Source organism: Callithrix jacchus, chromosome 15, assembly GCF_049354715.1.
Source record: "Callithrix jacchus isolate 240 chromosome 15, calJac240_pri, whole genome shotgun sequence".
In the NCBI taxonomy this organism is placed as follows: domain Eukaryota; kingdom Metazoa; phylum Chordata; class Mammalia; order Primates; family Cebidae; genus Callithrix; species Callithrix jacchus.
Window position 1 is genome coordinate 97,702,875 of NC_133516.1, and position 19,320 is coordinate 97,722,194.

General features: G+C 36.9%; 1 long non-coding RNA gene across 1 annotated transcript in view; it reads right to left on the bottom strand.

The window, feature by feature from the left end:
• LOC144579645 (uncharacterized) overlaps positions 1 to 13,917 on the bottom strand; it is a 124,320-nt gene extending 110,403 nt beyond the window's left edge. Inside the window, exons 1-2 of the long non-coding RNA XR_013527780.1 lie at positions 13,823 to 13,917; positions 12,383 to 12,524 (exon numbers count right to left, since the gene is read on the bottom strand). This is a non-coding gene — a long non-coding RNA (uncharacterized LOC144579645). The remainder of the gene's footprint in view (positions 1 to 12,382; positions 12,525 to 13,822) is intronic.
• Positions 13,918 to 19,320: the final 5,403 nt, after the last annotated feature.

The following is a 19,320-nucleotide window of genomic DNA, read 5'->3' on the forward strand; positions in this document are numbered from 1 at the left end:
ACATCCTCTCCAGCATCTGTTGTCTCCAGATTTTTTAATGATCGCCATTCTAACTGGCGTGAGATGGTATCTCAATGTGGTTTTGATTTGCATCTCTCTGATGACCAGTGACGATGAGCATTTCTTCATATGATTGTTGGCCTCATATATGTCTTCTTTCGTAAAGTATCTGTTCATATCCTTTGCCCACTTTTGAATGGGCTTGTTTGTTTTTTTCCTGTAAATCTGCTTGAGTTGTTTGTAAATTCTGGATATCAGCCCTTTGTCAGATGGGTAGACTGCGAAAATTTTTTCCCATTCTGTTGGTTGCCGATCCACTCTAGTGACTGTTTCTTTTGCCGTGCAGAAGCTGTGGAGTTTCATTAGGTCCCATTTGTCTATTTTGGCTTTTGTTGCCAATGCTCTTGGTGTTTTGTTCATGAAGTCCTTGCCTACTCCTATGTCCTGGATAGTTTTGCCTAGATTTCCTTCTAGGGTTTTTATGGTGCCAGGTCTTATGTTTAAGTCTTTAATCCATCTGGAGTTAATTTTAGTGTAAGGTGTCAGGAAGGGGTCCAGTTTCTGCTTTCTGCACATGGCTAGCCAGTTTTCCCGACACCATTTGTTAAACATGGAATCCTTGCCCCATTGCTTGTTTTTGTCAGGTTTATCAAAGATTGTATAGTTGTATGTATGTTGTGTTGCCTCCGGTGCCTCTGTTTTGTTCCATTGGTCTATATCTCTGTTTTGGTACCAGTACCATGCTGTTTTGATTACTGTAGCCTTGTAGTATAGTTTGAAATCCGGTAGTGTGATGCCCCCCGCTGTGTTCTTTTTGCTTAGAATTGACTTGGCTATGCGGGCTCTCTTTTGGTTCTATATGAAGTTCATGGTGGTTTTTTCCAGTTCTGTGAAGAAAGTCAATGGTAGCTTGATGGGGATAGCGTTGATTCTGTAAATTACTTTGGGCAGTATAGCCATTTTCACGATATTAATTCTTCCCAACCATGAACATGGAATGTTTCTCCATCTGTTTGTGTCCTCTCTGATTTCGTTGAGCAGTGGTTTGTAGTTCTCCTTGAAGAGGTCCCTTACGTTCCTTGTGAGTTGTATTCCAAGGTATTTTATTCTTTTTGTAGCAATTGCTAATGGCAGTTCGCTCTTGATTTGGCTTTCTTTAAGTCTGTTATTGGTGTAGACGAATGCTTGTGATTTTTGCACATTGATTTTATATCCTGAGACTTTGCTGAAGTTGCTTATCAGTTTCAGGAGTTTTTGGGCTGAGGCGATGGGGTCTTCTAGGTATACTATCATGTCGTCTGCAAATAGAGACAATTTGGCTTCCACCTTTCCTATTTGAATACCCTTTATTTCTTTTTCTTGCCTGATTGCTCTGGCTAGAACTTCCAGTACTATATTGAATAGGAGTGATGAGAGAGGGCATCCTTGTCTAGTGCCAGATTTCAAAGGGAATGCTTCCAGTTTTTGCCCATTCAGTATGATATTGGCTGTTGGTTTGTCATAAATAGCTTTTATTACTTTGAGATACGTTCCATCGATACCGAGTTTATTGAGGGTTTTTAGCATAAAGGGCTGTTGAATTTTGTCAAATGCCTTCTCTGCGTCAATTGAGATTATCATGTGGTTTTTGTTTTTGGTTCTGTTTATGCACACAGCACATTATTGTATGCTTCCTTACTCTGTCTGTCTTGGCTAGGTTGCTGCCCAGATATGTTAACAGAATGTAGACTATTGAAGATACATACTTTGAGAATCAATATTTCTGAATTTTCATGATGTTAACATGATGGATCAAAATTTGAGCCACTTTAATAAAAAAGTTCTGAGTTGACTAAAACCTTTTTTTGTACATTTTATTTTTTGAAATGACATTTATATGTTTCAAAACTGAAAACTACACAAAAATATAAGAAATCATGGTCTCACATCAAGAAGCATTTATTGTCTCCCCATCACCATTATATTGAGTTTCTCTAGTCAAACAGAATAGGATAGATATATGCATATGAGATTTATTATGAGAATTGGCTCATGTGATTATGGAAGCCGAGAAGTCCCACAACTTGTGTTCTGCAAGCTGAAGAACTAATAAACCAAGTTGTACAATTCCAGCAGAATCTGAATGCCTTAGAACCAGGAGACCCAATGTCTAAGGGCAGAAGAACATGGATGTTTCAGTTCAAGCAGGAAGGGTAAATCTGCCCCTCTTCTGTCTTCTTATTCTACATGGGCCCTCAACAGATTGGATGATGCTCTTTCACAATGATGAAGGCCATCTTTACTCAGTCTACTGATTCAAATCCTAATCTTTCCTGGAAACATTTTCATAGGCAAACCCTAAAATGAGGTTTTATCAGACAAAAACACCCAAAATTAAGCATCACAACCACCATTCCCCGAGGTAGACTAATTTATTAGTTTCTATCATAAAATCCCAGGCTTTCTTTGTATAAACACAAACAAATATATATTATTTGCTCTCTTTTTTATGCAAAGGTAGCAATGCTTTGGGCTTAGATTCCATTGAGACTGAGATCACTACCCCTTATTTTACTTAGTTTGGATTTGTCTGACTCACCTGGCCATCACCTTCTCTTGATGTTTAATAGTTCTGAAACCATTTGCTTTAGGGATAGCACTTCTAGGGCAGAAAGTTGATTTTGCTTTTCAACCCACATTAACAATCTTTTAATAGTTAAGTCCATTTGTATTTATTGAAAAAGATATATGAGTCTTTCAAATTTTATGTTATAAAACAGATGGCATACAAAATAGAACATTCATGCAAATGATTACATACTTACGTGAATGTGTATATGTGAAGTTACATATATAAAGTGTATATGTCCATATGTATGTGTGTGTGCGCATGTGTGTATGTACCTGTGAGGCCTGTTTGTCTCTTTTTGCAGTTCCTCTGAAATTTTGAAAGTTTTGCATTTTTTTAGTGGTTAATTTTATACTTATACTTCAATATAACACCCTTAAACCTTCCCCCTTTAGATGCCATCTATTTGTTATTTCTCACGACAGACAGTAAAATCAGCTCCAATCCTCTTTCCGTTATCTCATCTCCTTTGTCATATAATTACTTTTCTCAATGATTATGTTTGTTCTCTTAAATGTGCTGAAACTTACGCTACTCAGTTTAAGCTACATTCTTTAACCCAATCCTTACTGGTAGATAATCAGTTGGTTTATGTTATTTCCAGTATTTGCTCTCCTTTTCCCTCAATTCTTGTTAGTATTTCAATCATTTCTACATCTCAGAGCACATAAAACTTACATTCCATTTTCTAATCTTTTAGCTTCACTTTGTTTACTTAGATTTGCAATTAAATATATTCAATGCTTACTACTAGTTTTTTTTTGTGTGTCTTTTTTTGTTTTGTTTTTGCTAAACTATCCTTGATTCACAGGAGCACTTTAGAACTTTTCTCAAAGAGAGCTTCTGAAAACAATATTCCCAGAGTTTTGCATTAAAATTCTCTAATTGTAGACTTTACATTTAAAGAACAACTTGCTTGTGTATAAATCCATATGGGACTCACATGTCCTGTGAATACCATAGTATATATAAAAGGAATTACTGAATCAAATATTAAAAACAAATTTGACATGCAGTTTTTAGTACCTATATGTGAAGTACTGAGTTAGGTGCTGAGATTATTTAAAATAAAAAAACGAAACCAAAAAACAAACCTGGAGGAGACATGTCAACAAATAATCATAATATCTAAGAAATACTACTAGTAAAGGAAAACAAAGTATTTGGGGAGTAAAAATACAGGAACAAATAGTACAAATAAAGGCAATATTTATTCTACTTAAGAGAAAAGGCAAATACATGCATCTTATCAAACTTAATTGCAATGTGCAATATTCTGATTTTAAATATCTATTTAATATTTAGGTATCTATTAAGTTGAAAGAGCTGGAGTACAAAGAATACAGCAGAACACAACTTTATTCTTCCCACTCCTACTTGGTGCCCTTTCAAACTAGCTTTGTGGAGCCTGTTCTTCCTTTCCTCTCGGGTGAACTCCCTGACAGATCCCATGATTGTTCCAATTACTCTCATTCATTCATTTTAATATCTCTTGAGAATCTTTTATTTTCCAGGTGTAGGTGATACAGCAGGAAACAAAGCATGAAGTATAAACAAATAACAAAAATTCTTTATAGCATGTAAGACGGTAACAGGTGCTCTACAATAATGAAGATAAAAAAACGAGTTGTATGGTCAGATGTGGCCTCCCAAAGTGCTGGGATTACACACCCAGCACTTTGGGAGGCCAAGGTGGGTGGATCACGAGGTCAAAAGTTAGAGACCAGTCTGGCCAACACAGTGAAACCGTGTGTTTACTAAAAAACAAAATACAAAAAATTAGCTGGGTGTGGTGGTGTGCTCCTGTAATCCCAGCTACTTGGGAGGTTGAGGCAGGAGAACTGTGTGAACCCAGGAGGCAGAGGTTCCAGTGAACCGAGATCAGGCCATTGCATTCCAGCCTGGGCAATAGTGTGAGACTCCATCTCTAAAAAAACAAAATAAGTTGTATATAGACCTATTTTAAATGGACTGGTCTAGGAAGATATCTCCGAAAAGAGGTATCTGAGACTTGGAAGAGTGAGTTAGTGAAGAACTCCGAGAATATGAGTGGGTGAAAATCATTCAGGACAAAGGAATCTGCCAGTGCAAGTCTCATGGAACAGGTGTGGTGTGTTACTGAGGAGCTCAGGGAAGCTGCAGCTGCCTGAGTAGAGAAAAATGATGTCAAAACAGCATCAGGATCACAGAGGACTTTACAGGTTATGTTATAAAATTTGGATTTTACTGTGAAAGAAGAGGGAAGCGTTTGTAAGATTTTGAGTAAACGGCTGACATGATCTGATATATTTTAAAAGGATCATCCTGGCTACTGTGTTGAAAAGTAGACAGGAGATAAGAATTTAAATAAGGAGAAGACAATTAGGAGGCTTTTAAATTAATGCAGAAGAGAAATAATGGTGATTCAGATGAACACATCAGTGGTGTCTATGTTGAGAAATAGATTCTTGATATTATTTGCAGGTAAAGCCCACATGATTTCCTAATAAACTAGATGTGAGATGTCAGAGAAAAACATTAAGAATGACTAGGATTTCCTGACCCAAACTCCTGAAGAACTGCAGATACTATATACTGAGACAGAAGAAGACCAAGAAAGAAACAGGTTTAGTGAGATCACAAGAGTTAAGTTCTGGTCATGTGAAGTTGAGAAGCAGTGAACATTCAAGTGACTAGGTTGAATCCACGTGGAGTCCAGAGGAGTGGGCTAGAATAGTATAGTTGTCAATCGTAATTATAAATTAGATTTAAAGTCATGGGACTGGATAAACTCTTAAGAAGTGAGTACAATTAGAGAAGGTAGTTAAGACTCAAACCCTGAATCCCTTCAGAACTTAGACGTAAAGAATTCGGGAAAGCTACAGAGACTAGGAAGAAATAGCTAATGCTGTAGAGAGAAAACCAAAAGGGAGTTACGTTTTGGAAGTCCAATGAAGAAAGAATTCGAGGAGGAATGTGGTGTATCATATGCTGGCTTTGGATAAAGTAAGATACCAAGATGAGCACAGTAGATCTGTGAATGTTTGGAAGTTATTCGTGACATTGGTAAGAACAATTTTGTAGAATGATACGGGTAAAAGCTTGGCTGATCTAGAACTCTAAAAAGAGAATAAGTGAACAGATACTGAAAACTCTTGGTTTGTCTGTAAAAGGAAGTAAAGTGCTCCAATCAATTTAGTTGTTAAAAAAAGGGCAATTTCAATTATTAAAACGTCATTCTAGGTATATAAATACTTCCAGTTCTAACCCACAGTGCTTCAGTGGCACAAGGGGGATGTGGGTGGGGGGACTTCTCTGTTTCCTTGACTCTCTTCTACTATGCTACTCCACTAACTGGGGGCAGGGGTGAGAAAACCAAAATATTTCTCTGTAACAAAGAAAGTGGGACTAAAAGCCAGGCAACTTGTAACTGACAGGAAAAGGAACATTCTGATTATAGGTTCTGTATTTGTTACATTGTACGACGGTATTAGTTTAAAAAAGGCTCTGGTCTTTAGTATTACAGTGGTGCAAAAGTAATCATGGTTTTCACCATCACTTTTAATGGCAAAAATTGCAATTACTTTTGCACCGACCGAATGCCAGTCTTACCATTTGATAGCTCTCTTCAGGGCTATCTGTCGTTCTTCTGTAGCAGAACAACATGGGAGGAACATCAGAAAGCGGAAACTATTCTTGACATTTTCCATAGTGGGCGGAACGAACATCAGAAAGCGGAAACTATTCTTGACATTTTCCATAGTGGGCGGAACGAACATCAGAAAGCGGAAACTATTCTTGACATTTTCCATAGTGGGCGGAACGAACATCAGAAAGCGGAAACTATTCTTGACATTTTCCATAGTGGGCTATATGATGGGAACATCATGAAGGTAATGAACTTTCCCCACATCTACACATTTTGAAGATTCAGGATCTCGCTATGGAAGAACCTGCTATGAAGTCAATATTCTGGAAGGCACTGAGTTTCATGATACAAAGTACAGGGAGAAAAATGAGTTGTACTAGGGAGAGCATTCAAGGGAAGCATTTTCTTTATTTTCTTCTCATAATAAAGAAGAAAGCAAATGCTAGAGGGAAAAACAGTACATAAGAATATGGATTATATATACATATATTCTCTTAAAACCAGAAGAAATTCTCCAGCTTTGTTTGGTTGATTTCCTAGATTTTTAACTCTGATATTTCAGGCGAACTACCACTAATATTGAGAGTACACATATAATAAGCAAGATGTTTATCCCTTAAAACCATTTTTATTTTGAAATTCTAAGATATCATGTCTATTTTACCAAATTCAGAAAAAAATATACATTAGAGAAATATTGAAATATACCACTTTTATATGGAACCGAAATTCGAAAAATCAAAATGTCACGGGTCATCTCAAAGACTAGCATTATATTGAAAGCTTACATGCTTTAGCAAAAACACCGCTTGGCATTAAACCATTTACTGTAGGGGTGTGAGATGGTCCTTCTGTAGGAAATGGTGCCAATGTTATTAATGACCTATCCCAAAACATAAGCAAGAAGAAATAAAGTGAATTCAGTTACCTTCATTCAAACCTTACAAGTTTATGTTAAAAATACCAAACCATAAATGATTTTCCAAAGAGGAAAAATGTGGACATTCCCAGTAGCAAAAATGAAAGATAGTGTAACCCTTTCTTTTTTTTCTTTTTTTTTTTTTTTGAGACGGAGTCTCGCTCTGTTGCCAGGCTGGAGTGCAGTGATGCAGTCTTGGCTCAATGCAACTTCCGTCTCTCGGGTTCAAGTAATTCTCCTCCCTCTGCCTCCCAAGTAGCTGGGACTGCAGGTGCACACTGCCATGCCAGGCCAATTTTTATATTATTTAGTAGGGATGGAGTTTCACCATGTTGACCAGGATGATCTCAGTCTCTTGACCCCATGATCCGCCTGCCTTGGCCTCTCAGAATGCTGGGATTACATGTGTGAGCCACTGTGCCTGGCCTATCTTTTCTTATAGAAAATCTCTCTAGATTAACATCACTGTATGAGTCACCAGGATAGCTAATTCAAAATGTAGGAGGTCATTACCCATTCCTAGAGAATCTGATTCTAGAGGTCTATAGTGGAATCAAGCTGCTTCCTAGTTGATTCTTATTTCTAGTGAAGCCATCTAGTAACTAGAACACATACTCCCTAACCTCAGTCTTTGTATTGTGTACATGGATACCATGCAAGGATTTAATAACATAATTTACCTTATAGTTAAATAATTCTTAGATATATGGATAGATAAACAGAAAAACAAACAGAGAGGAGGCACAATCTTACATACCAAGCTTATGATAAATGGAAATATTTCATTAGTGATTTCATAATTTTACATGTATATATTCACAATTTTGGATTGCAAACTAAAACACCATTAGAATTCAGCATGTGCTTCTCCCATAAAGCATTGCTGTATAAATGATTTATATTTAACAATTGAAAAATAATGCTTCAGAGCATAAATATTTCCAATGAGATGTTATCAAAGGGCATGCCGCTAACTACAGGAATACAGCAATGAAACTTAATATGCATAGTGAGTAAGATTTGTTTTTCCTATGAAGCCGTAAGTAGACAGAGGGAATGTGGAGACTAAGAAATCAACCCGGTATTTGAAATTTACAATGAGTCTGGAATAATGAAAATTGATTTCAAAATTTGGAGATCTGATCAGGATGCTGGAGAGAGGGGGGCATTTTAGCAGATGGCAAGTATAAATTAAAATGTAATCTCAGTACCTGAACTTTTGTGGAATCACCTATTAGCTAAAACTCAACTATAAAATCTAATTACATTTCTTTTTTTAAAATGTTGATCAGTTATTAAAAATTTAGTGTGTAACTACTAGGAATAGTAGATAAAGACTCAGTGCAGTAAAACTAACCATAAATCGTGTGTGGCTCATCTGTTCAATCATCACGCTTCATGATTATGAAGAAAATGTGCACAGGTTCATTTGTGACTAACTGGCAAAGTTCTCATTACAAAAAAAAAGCTCTAAACTGAAAAATGTTCTTAACTGTCTCTTAACTGGACTCAATTGCTTCTCTGCCATGAAATTATTTTTTTAAGCAAAAAGTTGATTGAACACTTTCTTTTACTGTTATGCTTAAAATAAAAACACACAAAACTGATCAAGATGGCAATCAAGTTAATTCAAAAAGACACTTTCTTATTTGTTTGCCACCTGTAACTGCCACAGAGACTACCTCTATCGGAGAAGACAATAGAGGAGGAAGATCTAAGGTAAGGTTTGAGTTAATTGGCTATTTTTAAAGTTTCTTTAGACAAATGCCCTTTGGTTTGCAAACACAGTTTAAAGTACCATTAGTTGAAGCTGTGCAGAGTTATACAGGGAGAAGATGTTTCCTTTTAAGGTGAACGTGGTTTTAAACTTACACTGTGACTTTATTTGAAATGTGGCTAGTTTCATCCAGTCTAAATTGGAGATACGCATCATTGTCTCTTTTTGCCTCAGGGCAGTACTGGAAATGAGATGTTTCATTCCAATGAATTTTCCCAGTTGAAATTGTGTAAATAAATGGATTGGGAAAGATTTAATGAAATCATCAATAGCCTGAAGCCAGCAAGTGGCCCAGTGCTAACCATTTGGCATAATCAACTGTCTAAGAGATTGAAAGTCATAGGTACTGAGATTTAAGGTTACCCTCAGCTAAACAGATGGGCATTTAGAAAGGGGTCGGCATAGAATCTTCATCTACACAAGCTAGGTCAAATGAATTGATAAGTGATCCGGGGCATTTTAATCAATACAAATAAGCCATTAGGATAATTCAGATATTTCAATTTATATTTTCACAGTGGAAAAAATATATTCGAATTCAAGAGAACTTAGTTTTCCTTCTGATTATATTATAACTCACCGGTTGTCCTTATACAAACCCAATACTTTATGCCTCACTTCCCTAGCAGGGAAAATTTGTACTTGGAAAAGAACAGTAGTTCCCTTACTCTTTTACTGATAATGTTAAGGTTTCTCAAAACACAAAAGAGAAGCCACAAAAGATGAATCTGGGAAGTTTATCTCTGAATCAGCTGGCGCAGTAGTGCATTTGTGTATCGTACCTTACATTTCCCTATGAAGGAGAGCTGCCGCTATTAAATATTTAAAACAGGAGCAGTCTAAATGAGGATTTCTAAAATAACTTCCACATCTGATGATAGCATGGGTGTCATGTAAATATATATGACATAAAATATACAATTTATATAAAATATATATTTATATGAATTCAATATGAATATAACAATATATGCTTATATAAATATACTTTTATATATTTATATGAATTAATTTGAGATATATTTTTATAAAATATATATTTATATTTTAAATATATTGATATAAAATATAAAATTCTCAATTCTACCATGAATAATCTTTATAGACAATTCTTCTGTAACATAAAATTTTCATCAATGCCAATAAACATCAAAGACTGAGCATCACCAAAAGAGGAACAAAATGAGAGAATAGAGTGTAGATAAACTATGAAGGACCTCCATTTTGTTTGGAGGAAAATCAATATGAACATTTGTACGCATTCAAGAGCAAGTAGGAAATGATGCTGCTATCTGATACCTTTTGCATCGGATGGGATGCAAACAGAAATGTATATATGAAAGTGACAAAACATATCCGTGGTGCCAATTAATGCTTCAAATTATTTCTAAAGCAATGTTTTAAATTTACCGTGACTGTTTACAAGGATGTTAAGAAATGCTTGACCTAAATGTTTTGGGCTGATGGACTGTTTTATTGAATGCTGTTTGAAATGAATGAGCTTTGTCAGAAACATTTTGTTGTTGTACAAAGACTTTCACTGCATAAAATTTTATATATATTCAAAGAAAATCTAAAATCCAGAGTGTGATTCTTTTTCTAAATGTGATAAGAAACTAAAATGACATTCTATCGGAAGACATCTCATTTTATGGCAATTCAACTAGGTGCAGAAAACTGGGATGACGCTGTAACTTCATGTAGTCAAATTCCAATTGTTATTTAGTGGGAAGTTAGTTTTTAAAACCCCACAATCTAATCATTAACTGGAATGTTGAAAATAAGATTCTCCCAAAGAATTTTGTTTTTATTAGAGGATATAAAATAAATGTAGTATAATTTTAGGCATTAAGAAATTATGCCCCAAATTTTGTTCATCCTCACATATCTTCAATATCTAAAATGGTGGAGGAGTCCTTTCAACACTGCCAGTTTGTTATCAGTGATGGCAACAGTTCATGTGGTTTTAACAAGACAATCACATAGGCACAAAGAATTGTGTTTTGCTAAAAATAATTAAAAAGAGTAAAAGTATTGATTTATTGATTTGTTTAACTGACTCAACTGAACTTCGGGATATTTCACAAACTAACTGGAAAGGAAATTGTGTTTGAGTCCATGCCCTTTGAAAGAGCCCACTCCACTTTGTGACAAATAATTTTCATTTTGCCAATTCCTTAAGATAAATGTGGGTGGGCAGAGCCCCATCAAAAAGTGGGCAAAAGATATGGACACTTTTCAAAAGAAGACATTTATGCAGCCAACAAACATATCAAAAACGGCTCATTATCAATGGTCATTAGAGAAATGCAAATCAAAACCACACTGAGATACCATCTCATGCCAGTTAGAATGGCAATCATTAAAAAATCTGGAGATGGCAAATGCTGGAGAGGATGTAGAGCAATAGAAATGCTTTTACACTGATGGGAGTAAAAATTAGTTAAACCATTGTGGAAGAAAGTGTGGCAATTCCTCAAGGATCTAGAAATAGAAATACCATTTGACCCAGCAATCCCATTACTGGGTATATACCCAAAGGACTATAAATTGATTTATTATAAAGACACATGCACATGTATGTTCATTGTGGTACTGTTTACAATAGCAAGGACTTGGAACCAAACCAAATGCCCATCAACGATTGACTGTATAAAGAAAATTTGGCACATATACACCATGGAATACCATGCAGCCATAAAAAAGGATGAGTTCATGTCCTTCGCAGGGACATGGATGAAGGTGGAAACCATCATTCTCGGCCAACTGACACAAGAACAGAAAACCAAACACGACATGTTCTCATTCATAAGTGGGTGTTTAACAATGAGAACACATGGACACAGGGAGAGGAATATCACACACTAGGGTCTGTTCGGGGGTGGGGACCAGGGGAGGGATAGCAGGGGGTGGGGAGATGGGGAGGGATAACATTAGGAGAAATATATAATGTAGGTGGGAGGGGGGAATGGAGGCAGCAAACCATGGCATGTGTATACCTATGCAACAGTCCTCAAGATCTGCACATGTACCCCAGAACTTAAAGTAAAATAAAAAGAAAGAAAAATCTCTAATCAGAACAAATTACAGGATTCTGTGAATCAGACAGGTGACTTTTACTATAGGTGAGAATATATTACTTAGGATATGGAAATACATTGTCAGCTGGAACTCTTAAATATTTAAGATTCATTAAAAGGTAGGCTTCATAAACGAAACAATAGATAAAATGTAGATTCAGTTAGTTATGGGGGAGAAAAATGAAGTGTTGACCTTAAGACAAAGAAGTGTATTCAGACTAAATTAACCTAACATTTTCCACCTGGTCATCCAATGCAGATTGCAAATCCTAGTTAACAAGAGCTTCATTTTAGCTTCTTGGGACCAGGAGATTGCAACAATCCAGGAAATAAAGAAAGGCTTTGCCTCTTTAGGAAGGCTCTGACTCACCACAGCTGAGCAACCAGAAAGTCAGCTGGTTAAGGAGCAGGTTTGGGCAGGTCCTCGTGCAGCGGTGTTTGCAGCTAATCGATCACAACCGGTTACAGATGTCTTTGTTCCTTTTCCACTCCTACTGCTTCATTTGCCTAGCCTTTAAAAGGAAAAAAGGTTTGAGCTTCAGGATTGTGACATATCAATAGATTAATGTCATCATTCTTCAGAAAATTTTTAAAATAAGATTTAGATCAGGAAAAAATGGCTAGAAAACCTGAACCTACACCGAGAGACTACATCAAATGCACTCATGCAAACCTAAACCTCCCTGTGAGGTTTCAGTATTTAGCTATCTTCCAATTTTTTTTTACTTTGAAATATGTCTAAAAGATTATTGCTAAAAATTAATAAACCTGAGTCTCAATCATAACTCTATCATATTCTTCTAATTACTGAATGAAATTTCTTTTCATTTTGCTTATCTCGCTCTACCCACCACACGATAGACAAATTCCACGTCAGAATCACATCTCACTAGAATCCAGTATTGATGAGCTCCCAAAGCGGCAGCAAGGAAAGGGATTTTCCTTTCCTCTTACTCGATCTCTAAGGCAGATGGTTGATTCATTGCACCTGTAACCAATTATCCATTCAAAACAACTGATTCTTCACAGTAAATTGTGGCCTTGCCAATCTGAGAAGCAGGTGCATAGTCAATGGCTAAATTGCAAAGTGGTTGGATACACAAGATGAAATCATCCAAATACAAAATTCTGTCAGATAAACGTGTGGAAAAATATGATCAGTTATAATAATTCCATTCTAAATTAAGAATTTAATTATTTCAAGTTTTGAATCACAGCTCTGAGAATTTTATTTTTTTGATTCTACTATTTGGCTACTGAATTAAGCAGATGTGTTTTCAATGAAAATTAAAAAACAAGACTTCGAATTTTATTTTTCTTTCTAGAAATAATAGGTTTGATTACAATAAATATATTAACACATATTTCATTATATAGGAATCCATTTAATGCATCTGCTTTAAAACAGACACCCTTATGTGAAAGATTTAACTTCCAGCCAAGGCACCTAATTAATTTTATTGAACTGGGTATAGTAATAGCCACTCTCATTTTATAGAATGAAAATCTATGTGGTTTATTTTATTACTATAGTGCTAGAATTGTAGACTTCATAGACCTGGACCATTTTATCACAGAAAATTACTCAGTTAAAAAAAAATTTCACCTTTCTCAGGTATGTCTTTTGAATACAGGGTAAGGGTCCATAGACACTTTTTCTGGGCAGCAACCTGTCTACACAATCCAATCTAAATTTCCCAAATTCTGTCTATATTTTCCATCAGAATTGTTTGGTGGTATGTGTATTAGTCCATTTTCACACTACCTGAGACTGGGTAATTTATAAACAAAGAAGGTTTAATTGACTCACAGTTCCTCATGGCTGCGAATGCCTCAGGAAACTTATAATCATGGTAGAAATCAAAAGAGAAGCAGATACCTTCTTCACAGGGCAGCAGGAAAGGGAGAGAAGGCGGGCAAACTGCCTCTTACATAATCATCAGATCTCGTGAGAACTCACTCAATATAATGAGAACAGCATGGGGAAAACAACTCCTATGAGCCAATCACCTCCCACCAGGACCCTCCCTCAACATGTGGGGATTATCATTCAAAATGAGATTTGGGTGGGAACATAAGAGCCAAAACATATCAGAAAGGAATGACTTTCAAGAAGAGTATCAGACCCTGTTTAGTTGCCACCAGGATCTTATTCATACCTTCCCATCCCTGAGGTTGGCCTGGAGGGTATTTATATGAGTACACCATGGTCACATTCCTGTAACAAATGCAGAATCGTCAAACAGCTCAACCAAAACCCTGTTTGTAGGAGGAGATACTATATGAAAGGTAACCAAACTCTAACGGGTAATTCAAGTAGCATCACTATCCTACTATTCTAGCCCAAAACCCAGGATAGACACGTGGGAGGCATCTTTAAAGTCATCTCTCCCTTTCCACAGCTCACATAGCTCCAATCCTTTAGATACTATTTTCCACATTTCTAGTGTTTTCATTCTTACACCCATTTTCCTTATGCTTTTTTCTCCCAACTAATTTATTCACAATATTCACACATCTCTTTACTTATTTACCCAATAGATACGGACCAAGTATCCAGCAGGGGCCAGGAATGAGAAAGAAAATAGAGAATGCCGAATAAAGCAAACATGTTAAATGTTTTAATGGAGTGGCTACTCCAAGGCAGATGTGGACAAACGCCTCAATAATGATAATTTCATCCTGATCCACACCTGAGAAGTAGGAAGGCTTCCTAGGATAGGTGAATGTCAAAACCAAGACCTGATGCTGAGTCCCTTCTCTAATTAAGCACAGAGATGGGAAATAATTCTCAGGTGGTGGGAATTCTGTTTCTTGTCTCTTCACTTTCAATGCCAACCTTCATAGTGCTTACAGAATTATGTCTTTAAGAATACTTCAGGTCACCATCATCCTCCATGTAAATATTCCCCATTGTCTACTGAAGAAATTACAAACCTGAGCTTAATTTCCAGTCTCATTCTTTTTCAACAAAGACACTATACTTCAATTTCCCTGTCGTATAAACTCTTTGCTGCAGCAAAAACAGCCTTTTTTTTTTTTTTTTTTGGTTGCTGTTGCTTATTCTAGCAACTTATACTGGAAAGTTCCTACTTATCACCTATATTTCTGTTAAAATATTATCTTCTCTGAAAGTTTTCCTTTACCCCTCCATTCAGGCTTAGTTGCTCATTTTTCTGATATTCCCCAGCCCATCCTTTGCTCCTTTATTATATATTTTATTCTGCTTCCTATATGAGTTTTTCTTTGTAAGTGAAACCTAGGCTGTGCTAGCCACATAAATACCCCATTCCACTTCTCCAAGCTTCCTAGTTTCACATCCCAATCTACAAAGACTTCTTCCCTTAGACGGTGAAAATGGAATTGCCCGCAATTTCCTGTCTCTCTCCAAGTAGCAGGGAAAACTTGAAACCAGACACCTGCAATGATATTTCTCACTAAGCTCCCCTTCAGCATCGAGAATCTGACCTTGCAGATACTTTATTTCTCTTCTCTCCCCCAGTGCCCTGAGTCTCCTATCATCCCGTTTCATCCCTACTCTCTAGTGCTTCCGATGAACTCCCATCAAGAATTGCAGCTCCTCTGCCAGAAATCTAAGAAAACTTTCCAGCCTGGGTAACAAGAGCGAAACTCCATCTCAAAAAAAAAAAAAAAGAAAAAAAAAAAGAAAACTTTTCTCCAAATATAATAGTTTTCACAAAGATGAACTTGCCTATAAGAGATTATAGATTTTTTAAAACATTCCTTAAAAATGTATTTGCTTTGTGGGGTTTAAAGCTCCCTTAGATAAGAAACTCATACCAGGTTAAGGGAAACGGGGCTTTTTCTAACATTCTTCTGCTCTTAGAAGAACGGTCCCTTAGGAATTCCTTGACATTTAGGATTGTTAGAGAACCCTCCCCAAGGATTGCATGGATGCCCTTCACCTCAGCCTAGGATCAGGGTGTTAATATTTGAAAATAGCTAACTCTTAGTCAAATTATCCCTTTTACGGTTGCCCTAAGGAATATGACATGTCTTTTTGCAGCTCAAACCCCTGGGAATTCTGTGACTGTTGATACCCCAAAATCATGGGCATAGGCTCTGATTACACACATCTTCCTCTGCAACCTGATTATGCCTAATTCTATTTTGCCAGTGCCTCTACCCTATGGAAATCATGTCTATGATGATGCTTTGTGCACAGCAGACATCTAATAAATGCGTAATGAATTGAAATGCCCAGGAAAAAGGCATATGGCACAGATGACTAAAAAGTGAAAATCCTCTACAGCATACTACATTGCCATTTAAGGGGGAAAAACCTTGTTAATGTACACGGTGACAAGTTTATGTCCTGAAACATGAGATCTGATTCGCTTTTTATATTGTAGTTCTCATAACTACCAGTTTTATTGCTGGTCATAAAATTATCCAGCTCATTTTGAAATTTAGCTGCAAAGCAGGATCCTTCAATCTCCTGTGATTATACCAGTTTATATGAACGTATGACTCCATGTTAGGGGGCTTCCTTAAATTAGGATTTGGGAACTTTAGGAGGTACAATGAAGAAGTCTCATTTGAGATTTTAGGGCTGGGAACACACTGGGCATACCTGGCAGTGAGCAAAAGGCTGGGTGTTTTGCCTGGATGGTATCCTGTTGGTTGAGATTTTTTAGTCCTGATAGCAAATCATAAATTCAGGTTTTATATCTTAGTCTTAGTATCAGTTCTGTTATTTTTCTTTCTTTCTTTCTTTTTTTTTGAGACAGAGTCTTGATCTGTCACCCCAGCTGGAGTGAAGTGGCAGGATCTCGGCTCACTGCAACGTCCGCCTCCTGAATTCAAGTGATTCTCCTGCCTCAGCCTCCTGAGTAGCTGGGATTACAGGCATGCACCACCATGCCTGACTAATTTTTTTTTCGTATTTTTAGTAGAGATGGGGTTTCACCGTGTTATCCAGGGTGGTCTCGATTTTCTGACCTCGTGATCCACCTGCCCCGGCCTCCCAAAGTACTGTTATTACAGGTGTGAGCCACTGCACCTGGCCAGTATACGTTTTGTATCTCATTCTTCATAGTCTTGGGCTGTGCCCCTGACCAGGTGTTCACAAATACCTGTCAGTCACTAAAAACACGGGGGAACAACTTGAAGCAATTTTTTTGATAGAAAGGCGTTGAGCCTTACAAGAAGTTCCAGGGTTATTCTGTAGATGAGAAACTAGCAGCAACACCCTAGTATTGAAAAGACAGAGACTTTTAACAGACTGTGGAAGGGCTGACATAGCTCAGATCCTCCTCTTGCCTCATTTGCTGCTACGAGATCTGTGATCCATTTGAGAGAAAATTAAGCACTGAAAGATATTCATAGCCGGGGAACTTCTAAGCAAATGACCTAGTCCTGATGTTCCTACGCTGCACAAATATGATTTTATTTGTGTCTTTGCTTATCTACATCTTCAGCATCACTTCTGCTCAAGATAACAAAGCTCCAGTTATATGAAAGATAATATGGACCTTGGGCATTTTTCCCTCATATAAAGGTAATTACTTTAGATGTGTTTTTATTTTAACTTAGACATCTTTCATTCCTGTATTATATTTTTAGGTACATGAAGAATCTCATGGGTAGATCACCAACAACTCAGATTACAGAGCAGACACACATGCACACCTGTATGTGCACACACACACAAGCATCTTTTGTTTTATCATTGCAAATAGCTCTTCTTTATGCACAACGTCTTCTCCTCCTCATTTTTTCAATTACGCAGGCTTCCCTGCCCCATACTTGTTAGAAACATTTAGAAATACAAGGGGTTTGATTGGCTCTATGAGATTATCCCCTACCATTGATCTGATCAATGACTGGAGGAGAATGCAGAGTGTCAGGGGTCAGGATCATGGAGGAGTCTGCAGCTGTTGGAATGTTGGGATTTGTGGTTAAGGCTAATGTAAATTCCAGGACTTCTAGGGATTGGCGCAAAGGACAGAGAGTCTTCATTGGACTGGTCCGCCTACCGACACATAAAGTCACATGGTAGAAAATTTTTCCCATTAGCTTAGGTTAGAAAAAAAACTGCAGCCTTCTTACAGACATAACATGAAAGGAAATCTCCAATATGTGTCTTTTCAAAATTCTGCCTGCCCTTCCTTCCTTATTGCACAATCTCTTAAATAAGATTGAGTCAGAGCCTGGTTTTATTCCTAAGTCCAGTTGCAGTAGAATGATGGCTAATTGGGGGAAATGATATTTATGTAACATTTGCTGCATCTGTGAAACAGACCTAACTGCCATCTTTATGGTGAAATGGTACAAAAGCAGTGTCACACGCTGGTCATGTGTCATTGCATCTGGGTTCTTGTCTCTTCTAAATTCTTCCACCCTCTAGGATTCTGCCTTTCTGAGCTTCAAAAAAAATCTCACCAATTGTTATAATTAGAGGACTTCGGGTAGGCCGGGATCTTTATAAATATACCGAAGTGGACTTATCTCAGGTTTCCCTTATTTTTTTAATTTTCAGACTTCTTGGGCATAACACAAAAAAAGACAGGAAGCCTCACAGATTTTGTATCAGACAAAATTTTTTTTTGAAATACAAACTAGATCAACTCTTTTTCCCAAAACGAGGAATGTCTTGCTACCTCTCTTTTATTTGTTGATTTTCCAGTTCGCAGTAGTTGGGACACCTCCTTCTATTTCGAGTCCCCCTGGATTTTTCCTGCTGGTTGAAGAAACTCACATCAAAACAGACATTGCCTAATAGCAGAGCACTGAACTGTCTATGCAAACACAGATTATAGCTCTGTATTTACTGTTAGCATAAAAGCATGCTTAATGGAGAACCGTGAATTTACACGGAAAGAGAAGACTACAGAGTTTCCATAAAGTTTTTTTTTTTTTTTTTTTTTGCACTTACCTCCCTTTACCTTTGTAAAGTAGAAAACTAAGCTCCTTTTATATCAACTGGGTATTTATTGGCATATTAATACTTAAATTAATTACTAAGAATTATTACTAAAATGGAGAGATGGAGAATCAAAATCTTTTCTACCCAGGTATATTAATCAAAATATGCAAGTTGTGGTAACAAACAATAATCTCGTGGTTTTACGCAGCAATGATGAATTTATCGTGCTCACAGCTTCTGCTATGTGTCCAGCGTAGTCTCTCCCTACTTGCAGTGAGGAGCGTCACCATCCTGTAGCTGCACCATCTGCAATATTGAGCTTCCTTGATCAATAAACAAGAACAGACTGTTGGAGGCCTCATCCTGGCAATTCAACACCATGGCCTGTACGTGACAAAACCTACCTCTGCTGGCAGCCT